The 21217-nt window shown below is 41.1% G+C and overlaps 1 pseudogene; it reads left to right on the top strand.

Moving 5' to 3' along the window:
* LOC127677612 (murinoglobulin-2-like) overlaps positions 1–21217 on the top strand; it is a 62249-nt pseudogene that overhangs the window by 35641 nt on the left and 5391 nt on the right.

Raw genomic sequence — 21217 nt, forward strand, 5'->3', positions numbered from 1 at the left:
AGAAAGACCACACCAGGCCCAACAGGAGGTTTATTGAGAGAAGAAAGGGCAAGGTGGCGGCAGAAAGTGAAAGGGTGGGGGAGAGAGGGAGAAAGAGAGAGAAGGACCTTTCTTTATATATGGAGTGTGATGTGGTCACAGGTAAAGGTGGAAGGTGAGCCAAGTGGATTCTGGGAATATGGTGGCTGTTGCCTTGGCAACAGGTATGCAGGTCACCCTGTTGCCTATGTGATGTCCCAGATTTCAGAGGTCCTGACACCAACACTGTCCTCCAATGTATGTTCTCACTCACAGCATGATCTTCAGGAAAAAGGCTCAAGAGTTCCAAACTGAGTATCATTCAACATGGTGAAGTATCTGTTCTGAATATGTAACACCAGGATACACAAAGTAATCCAAGAGACAACCTTCATGAGGAACCCTTGCAGTCACATACAGATTATCCCAACAAGGCACATGAGTTATCTTAGTGTCTGTCCCCGCCCCCCCCCCCCCCATAAAAAAATCTGAAGGGAGCCAGCCTTGATTTTTAACATTCAAGCTACCCTGATTTTGATGTATTTGATTCATTTTTATTATTTTAAATTATGTGTGAGGTGCTTGTGGGTAACTCTGTACAAGTCAGTACAGGTCCTCTGAAAGCCAGCAGTATCAGATCCCCTGGATATCCTGGAGCAGGAATTGCAGAATTCTGAGCACCTTGGTGTCGGTGGTGGGAATCAAACCCGTGTCTTCATCAAGTGATTTTTCACATCTGAACTGCCTTCCAATCCTTTATTTTTACTTTTAAAGATATAGTTTATTCTTTGAAAGTTACATATATTTACACAATGTATTTTAATCATACCCTCTCCCCACTAATCTCCTCCCTGCCTACCTCTCCAGGCCCTGTCCCTATTTTGTCTGTTTTTTAACCTGTTGAGTTCAGTTAGTGCTGCTTGTACATAATGAGGTATTAGGCCAGCCCCTGACACAGGGACAGTCTCCCAGGGGCCTCATCACTGAAGGGATCTGACTCTTTCTCAGCAGCCATCGACTGTCAGTAGCTCCTCAGCTAAGAGTGGGTCTTCACAAACCCCTCCCCCTCCATGCTGGAATATTGACTGGCTTGCTGTTGGTAAGGTCTTGGGCAGGGAATCATAGCTGCTGTGACATTATGAGTGAAGTAAGCCTGTCATCTCCTGGTGATTTTTCTCAGTTCTACCAAAATGTGAATCACTTGTCACTCCCATAATTGGGCCTCTTGCACCCGCTCCTATTAAAACCCCAAGTCTCCTCTGAATCCTGGTTATCTCCATGCTCTGTTCTTACCATTCTTGCCTTCTCAAAGAGCACTTACCACATGCAAACACATCTTCTATAACTTCCCTTTTATTGTTCATTTCTCTCCATGGCCATATTGACTACATGGAGCACAATTGAAACCATACACTATGACCCCTTCTATTTCTTTAGGGGTTATGGGACTGTTTAGATGATCTATTTGGTCCTGATTTAATTTTGGTATTTGGTATCTGTCTAGGAAATTGTCCATTTCCTCCAGATTCTCCAGTTGTGTTGAATATAGGTTTTTGTAGTAGGATCTGATGATTTTTGAATTTCCTCAGTTTCTGTTGTTATATCCTCCTTTTCATTTCTAATTTTGTTAATTTGGATACTGTCTCTGTGCCCTTTGGTCAGTCTGGCTAAGGGTTTATCTATCTTGTTGATTTTCTCAATGAACCAGCTCCTGGATTCATTGATTCTTGGTATGGTTCTCTTTGTTTCCACTTGATTGATTTCAGCCCTGATTTTGATGATTTCCTGTCTTCTTCTCATCATGGGTGAATTAGCTTCTTTTTGTTCCAGAGCTTTCACATGTGCCATTAAGCTGCTAGTGTATGCTCTCTCCATTTTCTTTTTGGAGGCACTCAGGGCTATGAGTTTTCCTCTTAGCACTGCTTTCATTGTGTCCCAAAGATTTGGGTATGTTGTGTCTTCATTTTCATTAAATTCTAAAAAGTCTCTGATTTCTTTTTTTATTTCTTCTTTGGCCAAGGTGTCATTGAGTAGAGTATTGTTCAGCCTCCATGTGTATGTGGGCTTTCTGTTGTTTTTGTTGCTATAGAAGACCACTCTTCCTCCATAGTGATCTGATAGGAGGCATGGGATTAGTTTGATCTTCTTATATTTGTTGAGGTCTGTCTTGTGACCAATTATATGGTCGATTTTGGAGAAGGTACCATGAGGTGCTGAGAAAAAGGTATATTCTTCTGCTTTAGGGTCAAATATTCTATAAATATCAGTTAAATCCAGTTGGTCCAAAGCTTCAATTAGTTGTACTGGGTCCCTGTTTATTTTCTGATCGGTTCATTGAGGAGAGTGGGGTGTTGAAGCCACCCACAATTATTGTGTTAGGTGCAATCTGTGCTTTGAGCTTTAGTAAAGTTTCTTTTATGACTGAGGGTGCCCTTGAATTTGGAGCATAGATGTTCAGAATTGAGAGTCCTTCTTGGTGGATTTTTCCTTTGACCAGCAAGAAGTGTCCTTCTTTGTCTCTTATGATGACTTTAGGTTGAAAGTCAATTTTATCTGATATTAGAATGACTACTCCAGCTCATTTCCTGAGACGATTGGCTTGTAAAATTGTCTTCCAGCCTTTTACTCTGAGGTAGTTTTTGTCTTTGACACTGAGGTGTGTTTCCTGTATGCTGCAAAATGTAGGGTCCTGTTTCCTTATCCAGTCTGTTAGTCTCCGTCTTTTTATTAGGGAATTGAGTCCATTAATGTTAAAAAGATATTAAGGAATAGTGATTATTACTTCCTGTCATTTTTGATGTTATTTTTATATTTGAGTGGTTATCTTCTTTTGGGTTTGATGAAAGAAGGTTACTATCTTGCTTTTTCCGGGGTGTAGTTTCCCTCCTTCTATTGGTGTTTTCCACCTATTATCTTTTGTAGGGCTGGGTTTGTGGAAAGATAGTGTGTAAATTTGGTTTTATCATGGAATATCTTGGTTTCTCCATCTATGGTTTTGCTGGGTATAGTAGTCTTGGCTGACAAATGTGTTCTCTTAGAGTCCACATGAGATCGACCCAGGATCTTCTAGCTTTCATGGTCTGGTGAGAAGTCTGGTGTAATTCTGATAGGTCTTCCTTTATATGTTACTTGGCCTTTTTCTCTTACTGCCTTCAATATTCTTTCTTTGTTTAGTACATTTGGGGTTTTGATTATTATGTGACTGGAGGTATTTCTGCTCTTGTTCATTCTGTTTGGAGTTCTGTAGGCTTCTTGTATATTCATGGGCATCTATCTCTTTAGGTTAGGGAAGTTTTCTTCCATAATTTTGTTGAAGATATTTGCTGGCCCTTTAAGTTGTAAATCTTCACTCTCATCTATACCTATAATCCTTAGGTTTGGCCTTCTCATTTTGTCCTGGATTTCCTGGATGTTCTGGGTTACAAGCTTTTTGCATTTTGCATTTTCTTTGACTGTTGAGTCCATGGTTTCTGTGCTATCTTTGGCATCTGAGATTCTTTCTTCCATCTCTTGTTTTCTGTTCTTGATATTTGCGTCTATGGCCCCTGATTTCTTCCCAAAGTTATCTATCTCCAAAGTTGTCTCCCTTTGTGATTTCTTAGTTGTGTCTACTTCTGTTTTTAGATCCAGGATGGTTTTGGTCAGTTCCTTCATTTGTTTATTTTTGTTTTCCTTTAGTTCTTTAAGAGATTTTTGTGTTTCCTCTTTCATGACTTCTGCCATTTGACTCACTTTCTCCTGCATTTCTTTAAGTTGTTTTTTTTTTTTTTTTTGCATTTCTTCTTTATTGGCTTCTATCTCTTGAGCCTTATTCTCCTGAATTTCTTTAAGTGATTTTTGTTTTTCCATTATACGGGTTTCTAATTTATTCATGTTCCCCTGTATTTCTTTAAGAGATTCAATTATGCCCTTTTTGTGTTCCTCTAGCAGCATCATGACCAGTGATTTTAAATACTTACAGGAGTCTCACCCAAGCTAATGACAATAAAAGTCTTCTTTATATTGAATTAAAACAGGAATTATTAGTAATAATTATGTGATTGCTTAAATATTATTACTGACACTGGGTAATAGCAAGTTTTAGATATAAATCTGCTTGCTCCATACAGTCACATTTATCTTCCAAGTAAGTAGTACTCAGTGAATGCTCAATGAATTTACTGAAAAAGGGCTTCCTTGTCATTGATCAATTATAAAAACTATTTAGCTATTTAATGAATTACGCAATTAGTTCTTCAACAAACACTAAGTGGGAGTCACAGTACCCATCATGAGAAGGCTTATGAATCCCCTCAGGCTCACCAGAAACAATTAGAGAGTCTTCAAAAACATATAATTTTCTCCCAAGAGATGTAAATACTGTGCACATTGCATTGAGAAAAAGTTTAATACCAAGTATATGCTTATTATTGCCAAGTGTGGCTTGCTCCTCTGAGTTGATTATTAGTTTTCAGAGCCCGAGTACCAGGTTTTCCTCTCTATTATTCTTCCTTTCATCTGAATAATAAATGAGACATCAGTCAAAGTTGTCTCATCCATTTTCATAACAGGAAATCTAACATGCTGTTTGGGATGCTGAGGTATAAAAGAGATAGGTTAGTATATGATCAGCTATAAATAATGAACATAACTTTTTACAGTGAGCATCTTGGTAGAAGATATCTTTGTGATATTCTCCTGAGATCAATAGCATGCAAACAACTACCCACAGGACAGGAGGACTGTCTTCAACATATAGACAGTTCTCCAAATTCATGTGTTCAGTTATTTGGGTTTCCTGTCAGTACTCTGACCCATATCCATCTCTTTCCATTCCCTCCAGCTCCAGTAAAAGGCAACTTTGCCTTGGAGATCCCTGTGCAGTTCAGCATGGCACCCGTGGTTAAAATGCTCATCTACACCATCTTGCCTGATGGAGAAGTGATTGCAGATTCTGTAAACTTTGAAGTTGAAAAGTGTCTTCGAAACAAAGTGAGGAATTTATTGCCTAAAATTTCTATTTAAAAAGGGGGAGTCTTAAGGACAGAGATTTCAGATGAATAAGTTAACCCAGTCATTGCTGTGTGCCTCAGTGGCAAAAATGTGGCCAGTGCCAGAGAGCCAGATTTCAATTCACGATCCCTACACCTGGTTGGAGACTTAAGAGAGAGGAAGCAAGGAAGTGGAGAGCAGGAGAGAAGAACTGAATCCTTGGTAATCAATTTAAAGTTGTGCAACTTACATTTTTATTGTATTGATCTAAGTGTGCACATGTGCATGTGAATGCACCCATGTAGAGGAAAGAGAACAAGTTTTAGAAGTCTGTGCTTTCCTCCCTCATGAGTCTGAGAGGTCAAGCTCAGGTCAGCAGGGGACTTTCCCCACTAAGCCATTTCATAGACCCTTCATGTCACATAATCTCATGCAAGACCAGTCATAGGATCCAGGCCTATCAATAGTTAATACATTTATTTTCCCTCCAGTTTCTCATTGTGATTTTTCTATATGGGTGATAGGAACATAAGACCCTTGCTAGTATTAAATTTTATGACACAGCATATTCAATGTGTTCTGAATCACAACTCTTCAGCTCCTATTCACATTAGGCTACTGAAACTATGTCTGTTGGTGAGCATCTCCGCTTTTCTTACTCTAGAGTAGTTAAGGACACCTCTGATCTGCTCCATCAGCCCCTTTCAATACAGCCCAGTCCACGGCAGTTTGCTTCACTGGAGGAAATGAATAGGAGGCATTGAGACATGAAGGTGATTGGCTGATGATCCAGTAGCCAGACAGAGAGGCAGATGTAGACATATTTCCAATTAGAATATGGTGTTTCCACCCCAGGTATAAGATTTTTCATGAAAAAGCCCTTTAAAATAAGGGCAGGTAGATCTGAGTTTGAGGCCAACTTGATCTACGGAGTGAGTTCCAGGACAGCCAGGGTTACACGGAGAAACACTGTTTTAGAACACCTCACCAGAGAGAGAAGGGGGAAGAAGGGGAGAGGGAGGGAGGGAGACACAGAAATAGAGACAGGGAGAGAGAGAGGCAGAAAGAGGTTGGACAGAAGGAAAGAAAGAGAAAGAGACAGAGAGACAGAGGCAGAGATGAAGAGAGAGGGGCGTGGGATAGAGGGAGAGGGAAAAGGGAAGATGGGGGAAGAGGGAAGGAGTGTAACTTCAGGGCTGCAGAGATGGCTCAAGTAGGTAACAGCACTTGCTGCACTGAATTCTGATTCCAGCACTCATAAAAGCCAAGCCCAACACTGTGGGGGCTACAGGCAGGAGAATTGCTGGGACTTACCAGCTGCCAGTCTAGCTCCAGGATTATGAGGGACATTCTCAAAAGAATAAGGTAGAGAGCAGGAGCAGGGCTCCCACACCCTCTTCTGCCCTCTGCTGGGTACATGGGTACATGTACCTGCACACGTGTGTGCATTACACCGAAGTCACAGACATGTGCACACCAAAAATGAGCTATTTGCCAGAATTCCAGGAAGCCGGAGTAGTCTCTTGTTGCTTCGGAGTTTGACTGACACATTTCTTGTCTTCCTAAATCAGTCCCGCGATAGAAAGGGGAAGTAACTAACTTCAGTTGTGCTTCTGGACAGTATTCTTAATCTGGAAAAGCATGTGTGTGCAGAGTTCCAGGGTGACTCCATGTGGCGGGTTTCAGGGCTGCAAGAGCAGGAACCCCACTCCCACCACACCCTCGACCCCTCGACCTCTTCTAAGTGCGATTTTCCTTCCCACAGGTGGACCTGAGCTTCAGCTCATCCCAAAGTCTCCCCGCCTCACAAACCCGTCTGCGGGTCACAGCTTCTCCTCAGTCTCTCTGTGGCCTGAGAGCTGTGGACCAAAGCGTGCTGCTCCTGAAGCCTGAGGCTGAGCTCTCCCCTTCCTGGGTGAGTACCTTCAGCTTTTGTCCAAAAGGTCAACAGAGAACGCTCTGAGCCGGAAGTGACCCTAGTTCTGATGAAACCGTGATTGTTCAGTCACTAGGGCTCTTGAAGGTAAAACTACTGCATTTAATGCTGACAGCATCTGTAAGGGAGCTCTTCATTATAAAATCCCAAAGAACGGATGATAAAACTTTAGTCAATTAACCAAAGACAAAGAAGGAAATAAGGTGCTCTGTGAGTTGCAATGCTGCCTTCTGTGCAGCCTTTCAGAGTCACACTGCATGTGGAGCTGAACAAAACTGTTTATACAAACAGAATCTTGCACATCTCAAGAGTTCCCCAAATAAGAGAAAAAAGAAAAAAAAATCCGGACTGTGGGGACGCACTCCTTTAATCCCAGCTCTTGGGAGGCAGAGGCAGGCAGATTTCTGAGTTCAAGGCCAGCCTGGTCTACAGAGTGAGTTCCAGGACAGCCAAGGCTACTCAGAGAAACCCCTTCTCAAAACCCAAAAAAAGAAAAAAGGGGGAAAAGATATGATTTAAAACTTTAAATTTTAAAATGCAAGGTTCTTAACTCGTTTTGAAAATTCTCAGAAGCACAAATGAAACCAGACACTATTTACAGGAGTTTTGCCCAAGATAATGACAGTAAAACTCTTCTTTATATTGAATTAAAAAATCACTTATTAGGAGTAAAAATGTGATCACTCCAGTACTGTAAAAATTATTATTGACACTGGCTAATAGCACTTTTTAGAATGTACAGTAGTAGATATGTAAATTTAAAAACAGTAATCTATACTCCAGATAGTGCTGGGAATTTTCCAGTCTTAAACTAACATGTATATTAAACCAATATTTAATTTAAGTTTAATGATGAGATTTTATGATTCCCGTGCAGAAAATAAAAATGCTTTGGAAAGTATCCTGCAAAACGCTTTTCCTTTTTGATTTTTACTTTCCCCAAGTCTATTAAGCAAGTGATTTCTTTTTTTTTTTTAATTCGGTATATTTTTTATTTACATTTCAAATTATTTCCCCTTTCCTAGCCCCCTCACTTCCAAAAAGTCCCATAAGCCCCCTTCTCTCCCCCTGTCCTCCCACCCACCCCTTCCCACTTCCCCGTTCTGGTTTTGCTGAATACTGCTTCATTGAGTCCAGAACAAGGGGCCACTCTTCCTTTCTTCTTGTACCTCATTTGATGTGTAGATTATGTTTTGGGTAATCCAGGTTTCTAGGTTAATATCCACTTATTAGTGAGTGCATACCATGATTCATCTTTTGAGTCTGGGTTACCTCACTTAGTATGATGTTCTCTAGGTCCATCCATTTGCCTAAGAATTTCATGAATTCATTGTTTCTAATGGCTGAATAGTACTCCATTGTGTAGATATACCACATTTTTTGCATCCACTCTTCTATTGAGGGATACCTGGGTTCTTTCCAGCATCTGGCTATTATAAATAGGGCTGCTATGAACATAGTAGAGCATGTATCCTTATTACATGGTGGGGAATCCTCTGGGTATATGCCCAGGAGTGGTATAGCAGGATCTTCTGGAAGTGAGGTGCCCAGTTTTCTGAGGAACCGCCAGACTGATTTCCAGAGTGGTTGTACCAATTTGCAACCCCACCAGCAGTGGAGGAGTGTTCCTCTTTCTCCGCACCCTCTCCAACACCAAGCAAGTGATTTCTTGAGCAGTTGTTTTTAGCTGACAAATACAGGCAATTCGTTTAAAAATGCAAGGGTTATTTAAAGGGGGGGTGGATGTTCCTTGCTCACTGCCCCACACACCGCCCTCTCTACTCACTGGGTGCCTGTACTGTCGATGAGAACAGCTATTTCTTAAACATTCAGGTATCTGTAGTGATCACAGTGACTATCATTTTTTGTGTGAGTTTCTTTCAAGGAAGAGGGCCCTGCTGGAGCCGACCAGTCAACTTGGGAACCACAGTGTCAGCCAAAGCTAACTCAGGATGTGCTCCCCACACGCCCCCTCATCTCCTGACTCTTACAGATATACAATCTGCCAGCTATGAAGCACAACTTCATTCCACATCCCCACTTGTCTGAAAACCAAGAAGATTGTGTACTGTACAGACAATGGTCCTCTGGTGAGCTCACATACTCAGTACCGTATGGACAAGAGAAGGACGTCTACAGATACGTGGAGGTGAGCCCTATTATCTATCCACATGCTGCTCTGTGAATTACTTAGGCTTAGTGAATGCTATATTAGTAAAGAATTTTAGGCTCAGGCCAGGGAAATGAGGCAGTGGCAGACCACCCACCTTACCTGTGGAAGTTCATGGGTTCAAATCCTAAGCATTCCAACAGCTACAGCTTGGAAAGTTACCAGTCTAGACTATTTTTTCTCTGTTGGGAAAACTGGCACAGAGTGGGTGACTGACTATTATTATTATTATTATTATTATTGGTTTTTCAGACAGGCTCTCATTATGTAGCTCTGGTTGTCCTGACTCTGTAGACTCTCGCAGGCTGGCCTCATGGTCACAGAGATCTGTCTGCCTCTGCCTCTCAAGTGCTGGGGTTGAAGGCGTGCATCACCATGCATGGCTGTGAGTGACTTCTAAAAATATCAGCGTTGTATCAGAAAGAAGGTCTGCACATGTGCCTCACTATAAATTCTATGTTCCTCACTGTACTCCCTAACGAATATGAGACACACAATTTGAATAGGAATTCTACTTGAACATGTAAAACTATAGATGTGAAATATTTACTGCAATTTTTATACACACTTTTTTTCAGAATTTTGAGGTATTTTGCTGGATTAATTTTTTTCTTTCTAGAATGTGGGTTTAACGGCATTCACCAACTTGAAGATCAAGCATCCTAGGACTTGTTTGTACCTTGACATGGTTTCACTGGCAGGTAATATAACAAATCAATATTTTCAGGACAAAATAAATGGGAATTATTTATGGAAGCTGATAAAACAAAATTGTAGCGCATGTACAGAATCCATGTAAGAGAAGCCAAAGCTTACCAGAGAAAAATGTGTGCAGAGGTATGCTGCTGTTACAGGGACCTTAAAGGCTGGAGGTCCATTTTCAATGTTTAAATAAGGCAAAATGCAATCGTTATTGGGATACAAGATCTTGTGTGAGGTGGGAAAGGGTGCATGTACACTCATATATCAACCAGTGAACCATTTACTCTTTCCCTCCTCCTCTCATCTGAGTCCTTTTCAGAGTGGCTGCACCATTTGCTTCCCCACCAACAAGGAATGAGGGCTCCCTTTCCCTGTATCTTCTCCAACACTTGTTGTCAGTTGTTTTGTTGACCTTAGCCATCCTGACAGGGGTAAGGTGAAATCTGGGTTGTTTTAATCTGCATTTCCTTAATTGCTAGCATAACAAACATTGATAAAAGATATATCTTAACATTTTAAAATTTCTTTTGAAGCCACTATTCAGATCCACAGCTCAGTTTTTTAGGTTGGGCTGTTTGTTTTCTTGACTCTTCATTTTTTTTTTAGTTTTTTTTTTTTTTTTTTTTTTAGATAGTTGGGGTATCTATCCTCTATCCTCTATCAGATGAATAGCTAGAAAATATTTTCTCCCACTGTCTTGGCTTCCACTTCACTCAAATACTTGTTCCCTAGTTGGGCAAAAAGCATTTCTGTTTTGTGAGGTTCCCATTTCTCAAGAATTTACCTTAATTTCTAAGTGAATGGGTCTCATTCACAGAGTCCTTTGCAAAGGTGTTTTGTAGGGTTTCTGCCTATGGTTCTTCCCCTAGCAGTTTCGGGTTTCATCTTGAGGTCCTTGACCCATTTGGAGTTGATTTTTGTTCAGGGTCATAGACATAGTTCTACTTTCATTCTTCTATATGTGACCATCCAGGTTTCCCAGGACCATTTGTTGGAGATGCTGTCTTTCCTCTGGTGTATGTTTTGGCATCTATGTCAACTTTCAGATACCCGTGATTACATGAGTGTGTTTGGGTGTTGTATTTTGCTCCATTGATCTACATGTCTATTTTTGTACCTTTATCATGTAGAGGTTTTATTACTTTACCTCTGTAATGTAACTTGAAATCATAAAACCCCATCTTTATTATTATTTATATTCTAAATACCAAAATTTAATTTATATCTGTATTAACATAAAATAAAACATTATTCTGACTGGACTATGTTAATTTTCCTCATACTGATTTGAAAGGAAATTGAAATATCTTCACAAGTTTCTAAAATCAACAAGAGCTGAGGCACTGTGAGTACTCTAGACAATGGAATAATTGGGCAACTATCCCTGTAGCTGTTAAGGTAATGGGTGAAGAACTAAAAAACACTAGAAAATCTTAGTTCTAGATCAGGTTACACGTTGTGGCTATCACAGGGAAGGACCTATACAAAAGAAGCTGTGTGTGTGTGTGTGTGTGTGTGTGTGTGTGTGAATTAAAAAATTGGGAGAGATTTTCTAGATACTTAGAGTTCAGTTAGGAAATATTCAGGTGAAGCCCTAACTAAATCTGCATGTAAATTTATTCTTGAAAAAAAAAAGCAGAGTACAGACCCTCCAGACCCTCCATCGCCAGGTTTAAATCCTACATTTCTTGCCAGTACAAACCCAAGCCAGTGCTATGATTCTTGGGTAGTAAACTTTTTATTTCTAACCCAAAAATTTGTATTTATATGTCTTTCAGTTTTTATGCAAATTGAAAACCTATTAAACTATTGGGTTAATCCTGCAGATCTTAAGAAAAAGCAAACATTGCAAGAACATCTCTGCCAATAATGTAGACACCACTCAGCTCTTGCCTGGAGTGATTCTCATTGTAGGCACAAGATTTGATACCCAGGATCGTCCTTCCTCCTAGGGGGCACATTATATCTGTAAGCATTCACTATCCAATATGCAACCTAAGAAAATATGCATCATGGTTCCTTCCACCTTCAACTACTCTAGGTGAGGTTTCACCTTTGACAAAAACGTTACTCAGTCTGCTCCAAAATGAGTGATTCAATGCATCATTTCCAGTGTAACCATTATAGTGTTTAACAGTCAAGAAGAAACTGAAAATTAAACTACATTTACACTATACCATTGTGTCCCATTGTATTCAAGTACTATGTTTATTTCTTCCATTGTAACTTCACAGTGCCTGATTTGGAATTTGATTATGCAATACCACGTACAGAGCCACTACTTATAGATCTACCACTTAAAGTTCCACCACCTAAAGAGCCACCATCTAAAGATCCACTTACTGAGACCATTAGAAAATATTTTCCTGAAACCTGGGTCTGGGATATAGTCACAGTAAAGTAAGTTATTTCCGTTTGTATGATTTGGGCTGGGTATAAATTTTTTTCATTGTCTTCTTGTATTTCCTTAATTAATTTTTATCATAAAGAAAGGAAATACATGTATTTCCATCACTCCTAGAAAATGAAAATAAAACTATATCACATACATGCCTGATAGTTAAAATTATTCATGATCACCGTATTGAATAGTAGATGAGACAGTCTTACATGGAGGAGACAATGGGACTGCTACATGGAGTGGACCATGTAAGTCATAAGACTGTTGTATGATATTTTGAACATGGGAATTCAGAGAAAACTTCAAATCTATGTTCATATTTCCAATGACATATGAACTTCGAGATGTTGTGGGGCTTTGACTTGAGTTGGAAAAACAAGGTTACTAAAAGTCCTTTTATTTTGCCTTCTAGAGTCCAGTTTGCTCTGTTTGCTTCCTCTTACTCCTTTGAAGGACTCAGAGGGATGGTGTCACACTCAGTCACCATCTCAGAGATAACTAATTCATGTGCTCACTTTCAGTGTTTTACATTTTCACTCTCCCAGCTCCTCAGGAGTGGCTGAATTGGAAATGACAGTCCCTGACACCATCACTGAATGGAAGGCCGGAGCCCTCTGCCTGTCCAATGACACAGGACTTGGCCTCTCTTCTGTGGTACCTCTCCAAGCCTTCCAGCCCTTCTTTGTGGAGGTCACGATGCCTTACTCCGTGATCCGTGGAGAAGCCTTCACCCTCAAAGCCACTGTGCTGAACTACCTCCCTACAAGCATGCGGGTGAACACCTTTCTGAATTAAGCATGACCAGAGGGAAAGAGAGCAAATAGTGTGTGTAAACTATAACTAAGACTTAAAAGAAAAGAAGAAAGAAAGGGGGGAAGAGATTGTACAATTCCCAGACTCTAGCTACATACATAGAGAAAAGGGTTGTTTAACAATATGGACAAGATGTAAAATTAGGTGATGTTGCCAGGATTTAAACATCACATACTGTACTGACAGAGATAGGATATTCCAAGTAGCCTCTGTATACAATTAAAGGACCTGGTCCTCATAGGTATATGAGGTTGTGGTCAGGATAAGATGGCATATTGTTTTACAATGGATTTTGCTTTTGCTAGAGGTAGGTGTATACTTAAAAATTGTAGTTGAAAATCTAGCATAGTAAATGTAATTCTGCCTTCAAAATAAAACAAATATAAGTAGACACACATATATAATTATCTCTTTAATGGTTTGTGTACATAATACATAGATGGTAGCTAAATAAAGTTCTAGACATGTATGTGGGGACGAAATCTAGGCAAGTCTTCTGTGTCAACTTACATGACATTTTAGACATGTTTTCAAAACGCATCCCCTCTTGGTCTCTTTTTAACACAAATCCCCTTCAGACTTTTGCCTACCTACTCCCATGCATTATACGTTGTCTTTCCATGGTGACATCTTTCTTTTCATTTATTTATTTTGCTATTTCTTTTTTCCTGTGGGACCACAGATGGCTGTGCAGCTGGAAGCTTCTCCTGATTTCACAGCTGTCCCAGTGGGAAAAAACCAAGATTCTTACTGCCTTGGTGCCAATGGGAGGCACACCTCATCCTGGTTGGTAACTCCCAAATCTTTAGGTGAGTGAAAAATTTGTAAGGGGTCTCTACCCAGAAAAGGTGAGTGGAGGAAGGGTTTCTTCAGTTACTTTCTTCTAATTTGGGTCCCCAAGAGGAATCTCTCAGGCATTACTGCTTCAGGTGTGTGCTTACCTCCTTCTTAAATACAAGACAAGCTCTTGAACCACTTCTAGAACCAGGGATACCCTGCATATCTTGGGACTTCGGTAGATGCCAGGTTCCTGGCAGATCTGAGCTCAGCTCTCTGGACTGTTTGTTTCAGGGAATGTGAATTTCTCTGTGTCTGCGGAAGCACAACAGTCCTCAGAGCCCTGTGGTTCTGAGGTGGCCACAGTTCCCGAGACTGGGAGAAAGGACACAGTAGTCAAAGTCCTGATAGTTGAGGTGAGTAAACCTTCTTATCCAGCAGTGTGCTATGATTAGAAAATTGAGCAATGTTGACTATATTTAGAGGAAAAATAAAAGATAATAACATACAACCTTGAGATAGTTCATGGCTGGCAAGCCCATGCTTTTAAACCCATATGTGTTCTGCTTTTCCCCCTTCCTAGTCTTTTACCTGAAGCTTGGGGGCAGGGAGGATGATCTAAGCCCGTTTGTCCTCTTTAGGCTATACCTCTTTCTTCCGATTATGCTCTGCCCCTTTGTCTTTATTATCTTTCCCTATTGCCTTCTTTTTGACCTGGAAAATTCTCACATCCTGGAGCTGTTGGCCTCACAAGTAAAGCTGTCCCTACAAAGATGAAACAAAGCAAAAAAAAAACAAACAAACAAACAAACAAAAAAAACAACTCCCTCCAGCAATGTTGTGCTTGCATCATCGGTGTTTTCATACTAGGTGCGTGCTTGGTTTCTCATGTCTGAATTTCCTATCTTTTTGTCCAAGCCTGAAGGAATCAAGAAAGAGCATACCTTTACCTCACTGCTCTGCACATCAGGTGAGAACCCTTCAAAACTGTAATGAGACAGTAACTTAAGTCGCCTACTCAGAGATCTTGCAATATTCCTATAAGAAAATTAGAATATTGTATACCTTATAAACCCTTCAAACACTAACAAAACTGAGTCTTGTAAATTAAAATCATCACTTACCTGATGCAGTTCTCAAGAGTATAGTTTTCCCAGGAATTCACTGTTTACTGTAGACTTTTTATTTTTAGAATACAGAAACCTCTATATCCATCTCAATACTTAGAAAGTTATAGATAGGGAATGATGGAAGAGAACTCACAATTGAAATTTTCTTTTAAAAGGCATAGGGGCTGTGGGAATGTAGAAATTATCGTGGCAAATACCATATTGTTTTATGTTAGATAATAAATAAAAACAAAGATTTATATGTCTGAAAAAATTTCACATGTAAGTGAAGCTAAATCATGGTGTGTACTTAGCATAACATGTTTCTCTAGTCATTGTTTTTATGACTTGCTCTTTTATATACCTGCTCCTCAATGGAATCTAACTATTGCAGGGAAAATACAGCAATATATCACACAAGAGGAAGCTCACTGTCCCCTATGAGGGACATGTATAAGGTCAGGGACTGTCCACTCACAGCAATGACTCAATTGCCTGCACCTCTGTTAGTGGGTGCTTGTAGTGTCTACTCAAAACATATTTGTCTAAAAGAATAAAGAAATTATAATAATAACTTTAATTTAATGTAAAATCCATTATTATATAAAAGTTAATGAAAGAAATGAAATAAAACAAATCTCTTTGTTAAGCAGGTAAACTAATGTAGCATTTCCTAATGCAGTGAGTAGAAGAAAATCATCATAGAATACTAAAATCCTTTAAATGGTTTCCATGAAAGAAAGAGCAAGAAGGCAGTCACTAGAGAGAATTTTTTTTAAAGCTAAAGATAGGATAACAAAAGTCCTATTCTTTCAACCAGCCAACTGTGCTTCCCCTCATAGTTACTGATGACAATGTAATCTACCCATCATCCCTGCTGTAGGAAAGCCATCCAAGGGAGAGGTCAGAGAGCCTCCTGAGCAACTCAGGGAACTAGGAAGCACAAATCCAGCGCAGGATTGCTCCATGCACTTATTCTGACAAATTGGATGTTTATTCACACATTGATTTGGCTTAGGATTCCATCCTTGAGATAAACACCATGACCAAAAGCAACCTGGACAGTTGATCAGCTTACACAGTCCTTCACAGTCCACCATGAAGTGAAGTCAGGGCAGGAATCTGGAAGCAGGAACTGAAGCGGGAGCTGTGGAGGGGGGCAGCTTCCTAGCTTGCTCTGCCCTTGCTCACTTTGTTTTCTTATACACCACAGATGGCATACACTGGGCCAGGACTTACCACATCTATTATTAAAAAAGAAAAGCTTCAAGACTGGCTTATAGCCCAATGTTAGTTATGGAGGCATTTTCTCAATTGAGAGTCCCCAATCCCAGAAAACACTAACTTATGTCAAAGTTCACACAGACACACACACACATAAACACACAAACACACATACACAAGCAGGATTTTCCTAATCAAAATTCAGTCAATAACCCATTTTCCTATGGGTATATTAAAACTAATTAGGAAATTGATAGAACACAGATCCCAGAGGCTCAGACATTCCATTCTGGACAGATGATTTGCTTCAAAGCAGCAGGTGATAAAAGAGAAGGCAATGGAGCTTGACAGGCTTGTAGTACCTGGAAATGTGTGTTTATGATATTTACCTCAAGATCATTTTTCTAGAGAGGCAATAACTCAAAGTTTAGGATGCAGTTCTGAAGCCACTGATCTTAGGGCATTTAAGAAATTCAGAGGTGATCACCTACTTGTCTGTTTTGCTTATTAAGATGCTGAGGTATCAGAAAAACTGTCCCTGGTGCTCCCACAAACAGTAGTGAAAGATTCATCCCGAGCCCACTTCTCTGTGATGGGTGAGTCAATCCACACCTGGGGGACTTGGAACAACAGTCACTACCGATGCCCTGCCTCCACCATGATTCCAAATGTAGCTTCCAAACTGCTTCACTTGATTTCTTTAACGTCCTCCTTCTGTCTTTATCCCCTCCTTTCCCACTGGGTTCCACCACATGTCACCTAGAAAATTCCCTCACATCACTGAGAAGTGATTCTATTAACGGCATTATTTTGTTCTTGAAGATAATGGCTATTCGGATGTCATGCCTCTCCCTTCCAGGTGATATCTTGAGTTCAGCCATAAAAAACACACAAAATCTTCTGCGTATGCCCTTTGGCTGTGGGGAGCAGAACATGGTCCTTTTTGCTCCCAACATCTATGTACTGAAATATCTAAATGAAACCCAACAGCTGACTCAGAAGATCAAGTCCAAGGCCCTTGACTTCCTCAGAGCTGGTCAGTAAGGCTCAGAAACTCTACCTTGTTCTTGTAAATATTCTCTCTAGAAACGGGCTTAGCATTGGAGGGGAGAGCTGAGCAGTGTTCATGGTCAGTCCTATAAGCCAGGGTACATGCGTGAGGGCCTCTCTGACGTCAGATGTACAGCCTAGCATTCTCTGATGTATCCGTTTCTTCAGCACACACCCAAAGCCTTCTATTCCAGGCTATCAGAGGGAGCTGAACTACAAACACAAGGACGGCTCCTACAGCGCCTTTGGGGATCAATATGGACAGAAACAAGGAAACACTTGGTAAGAAGAGTCCACTGTGTGCCAGGCCTTGCTCAGCTCTTGTTCCTCACAGCAGCTGTACAGCATCTTACTTCATGGAAATTTAGAGGATGTCTGGGCCAGAGATGGATGTGTCTGAGGTAGCGCAGATCGTGAATTGCAGAACTCAGATTGCCTCGTGGCCCACCTGCTTTGACTCTGTCCCATGAGCTTTACTGACTTCAGGAAGCAGACATTTTCATTTTGATCCAAGTCCATCCATCAGTAAATGCTTGGCTACCTTCAAATGATGCTCATAACTGAGACTTAAAAGCCCTTGCCATTCTTCATGTGACCTTACATTACATAAGAATGCATTATTGAGGGCTGCAGAGATCACTCAGTGAATAAGAGCACTGACTGCTCTTCCACAGGTCCTGAGTTCAATTCTCAGCAACCACAGGGTGGCTCACAACCATTTTTAATGGGACCTGATGCCCTCTTCTGGTGTGTCTGAACAGACAGCAACAGTGTATTCACATAAAATAAATAAATACATCTTTTTTTAAATAAATTACCCACTTACTTCAAAACAAAACAAAACATAAATACTATGTGATTTAGATAAAACACACAGACAAACAACCAACAGGTGACAAAGGAAAAAGAGACTGGCATAAACCAGAAGTAAACCAAGAAGAGGGAGCTAATTTTTTGAGGCAGAAAACATATGGCTGGAGTTTTTGAGAAAGATTATTCTTCTCTACAAAAGGAAGACGTGGGAACTGAGGGGAAGCCTAGGATAAGCATGCAGGTGTGTTATATAAACACCAGAGGATACAAGATAGAAGCAATTAGAAAGGAAAGCAGGAAGCACCTGAAACTATACCTAGAGCATGCCCATCCAAGTGGACCAAGGAATGGAAGACTACTTTGGAGTAGCCAGAGACACTGTCCAGATGCTCTGCTCAGAGACCCTTAGGGATTGCTCATGACTGTGGACCGGGCCCCTGGACACCCATGTGAGGAAGTGCTGCCTCAGAACAGAAGCTTCATCTCCACACTCTCTCTTCCCCATCAGGCTCACAGCCTTTGTGCTCAAGTCTTTTGCCCAAGCTCGAGCCTTCATCTTCATCGATGAATCACACATCACCCAAGCCTTCACATGGCTCTCCCAGCAGCAGAAGGACAATGGCTGCTTCCGGAGCTCTGGATCACTGTTCAACAATGCCATGAAGGTGACCTTTTCTGAACTGCTTATAAGCAACGTGACCTAAGAACACCTTACAGTCAGGTCATACTATTTACCATTGATAGGAGTAAGCCTCTAGGTTGGGAATGTACTTTTTCATAATGGGGATATGAATGGGAATTTCCATTGAATACATGGATTGGCAACAAATGGGGAAGGCATCTTGGATAGATTGCTTGCTGTACATTCTGTTGATCTCACTCCTTCTTCTTTGCAGGGGGGAGTAGATGATGAAATGACGCTCTCTGCCTACATAACCATCGCTCTTCTGGAGAGTTCACTCCCAGACGCGGTAGGGACCAGCATCCCAGACTGGTGTAAAGCCTGTGGCTTTCCACCCTCTCTGAAGCCAGGGGCAGCTTTCTTTCTTCCTTTCTTCCTTTCTTTCTTTCTTTCTTCCTTCCTTCCTTCCTTCCTTCCTTTCTTTCTTTCTTTCTTTCTTTCTTTCTTTCTTTCTTTCTTTCTTTCTTTCTTCCTTCCTTCCTTTCTCTCTCTCTCTCTCTCTCTCTCTCTCTCTCTCTCTCTCTCTCTCTCTCTCTCTCTTTTTAACAATGCTTTGCATTGGTCAGATTCTACTAATGAGCATCTGCTTGCTCAGTGAAATCCTGGATTTATTCCAAAACTCAACCTGAAAACACATCCCTATTAGTCTGTATCTTAAATGGAATGTAGCTTATAAAAAGACATGGCTCCCAAAAGATAAAGGAGAGAGAGGGTAGCCAGATAATTATTGACAGGAAGAAAATAGGAAAGAAAAAAGGAAGAAGGAAAGAAGGAAAGGAGGGAAAGAGAAGGAGGGAGAAAGGAAGGAAAGGAGAGAAAAGGGAAGGAGAAGGGGAGTGAGGGAAGAAGGAAGGAGGTAGGGAGAGAGAGAAAGACTGGGGAGGAGGAAGGGAGAGAAGGAAAGGAGAGTGAGGAGGGGAGGGTAGAGGAGGTATGGAGGATTGATTTGAAAAGCATGATCCCCTATAGCCTCCATTCTTGTCCTGGGACCTGCTAGGACCTTTTTCATATAACTCCATTTTCCTTGTTCTGCCAACAGCATCTTGTTGTCGCCAAGGCCCTGAGTTGCCTAGAGTCATCCTGGAAGACCATAGAGCAAGGAGGAAAGGGCAGCTTTGTGTACACTAAGGCACTGATGGCCTATGCTTTCGCTCTGGCAGGAAATCAGGAGAAGAGAAGTGAAATCCTGAAGTCACTTGATAAGGAAGCTATAAAAGAAGGTGAGAATGTGTGTTCTCATCTTTGCCTCCATCCAGTTCCAGTGACAGAATGTAGGAGAACAGTTGGATCATGGAAAGACCTGTTAGTCCCGTCTCTATGGCACACTGAGGTTTCTCCTTGGACTGCCCCATTAAGAAATGAGTCTTCCTTCTATGTAACAGCCTTCTGTTTGGTGTTTGCTGATAGTCTGACCGAAATCAACAAATATCATATCACAGTAGAATGCACACAGCTCTAACCAGGTTACAGAGGTGAATGTAGTTTAAGCTTAGCTTCTCTCTGATGCACACATTCCTACCAGGACCAGCAAAGGCCATGAAGTGGAAAGGTGCATCGAGGGTTTGCTGTTTCAATTGCAACTCTGAACCCACTGGGAAAGTTTACTAAGTCATTTGGTTTGAACACTGAACAAGCAATGTCTTGTTGGGTGTGAGGAAGATAATGAGTAAAAGCGTCATGTCTGCCATTGTCTCCTCAGCAGCTCTATTAGACCACGCTGAGGATGTAATTTAGTTAATATTTTCTACATTTCTGTCCTCGGTCTTTCTCAACCATGACCCAATGCACCAACTGCAGATTTTTACTGTGGATTATTCAATCCGGTCCATATTGTGAGTGAAAATTTTAAAACCTTCTACACCCTTTTATAGTTCCTTCTTTCTACATATGGACATGCAGTCATTGACCACTCAGACTTAAAAAAAAAAGGACTTATTTAAGTACACTGTAGCTGTTTTCAGACACACAAGAAGAGGTCATCAGATCCCATTACAGATGGTTGTGAGCCACCATGTGGTTGCTGGGAATTGAACTCAGGACCTCCGGAAGAGCAGTCAGTGCTCTTAACCGCTGAGCCATCTCTCTAGCCCTGACCACTCCCACTTTTAATTATTTCTCTATTTTTACCCTAAGACGACTCTATCCACTGGGAAAGACCTGAGAAACCCAGGAAGTCGGAGCCTTATTTGTACAAGCCCCAAGCTTCCTCTGCTGAAGTAGAGATGAGCGCCTATGTGGTCATGGCTAGGCTCACAGCCCAGCCAGGCCCCACCCCTGAGGACCTGGCTTTGTCAAGGAGCACCATCAAGTGGCTCACAAAGCAGCAGAACTCCCATGGCGGCTTCTCCTCCACACAGGTTGGTGGTTTTCCTTCAGAGTCCCCCTGGGGTTAGAGGATTTGAACAAGAGATGCAGGAACCATCAAAGAGTGAAGAGGAGAGAAAGACCAAGGAAATATTACTCTTGGATATTCTGTCTATAGGAAGTGTGGGATGATATATCCCATAATAAATTACCTTAGTTCCTGTCTCCAACCACAGTTCTTTTCATA

This window comes from Apodemus sylvaticus, chromosome 2, assembly GCF_947179515.1.
Source record: "Apodemus sylvaticus chromosome 2, mApoSyl1.1, whole genome shotgun sequence".
In the NCBI taxonomy this organism is placed as follows: Eukaryota; Metazoa; Chordata; class Mammalia; order Rodentia; family Muridae; genus Apodemus; species Apodemus sylvaticus.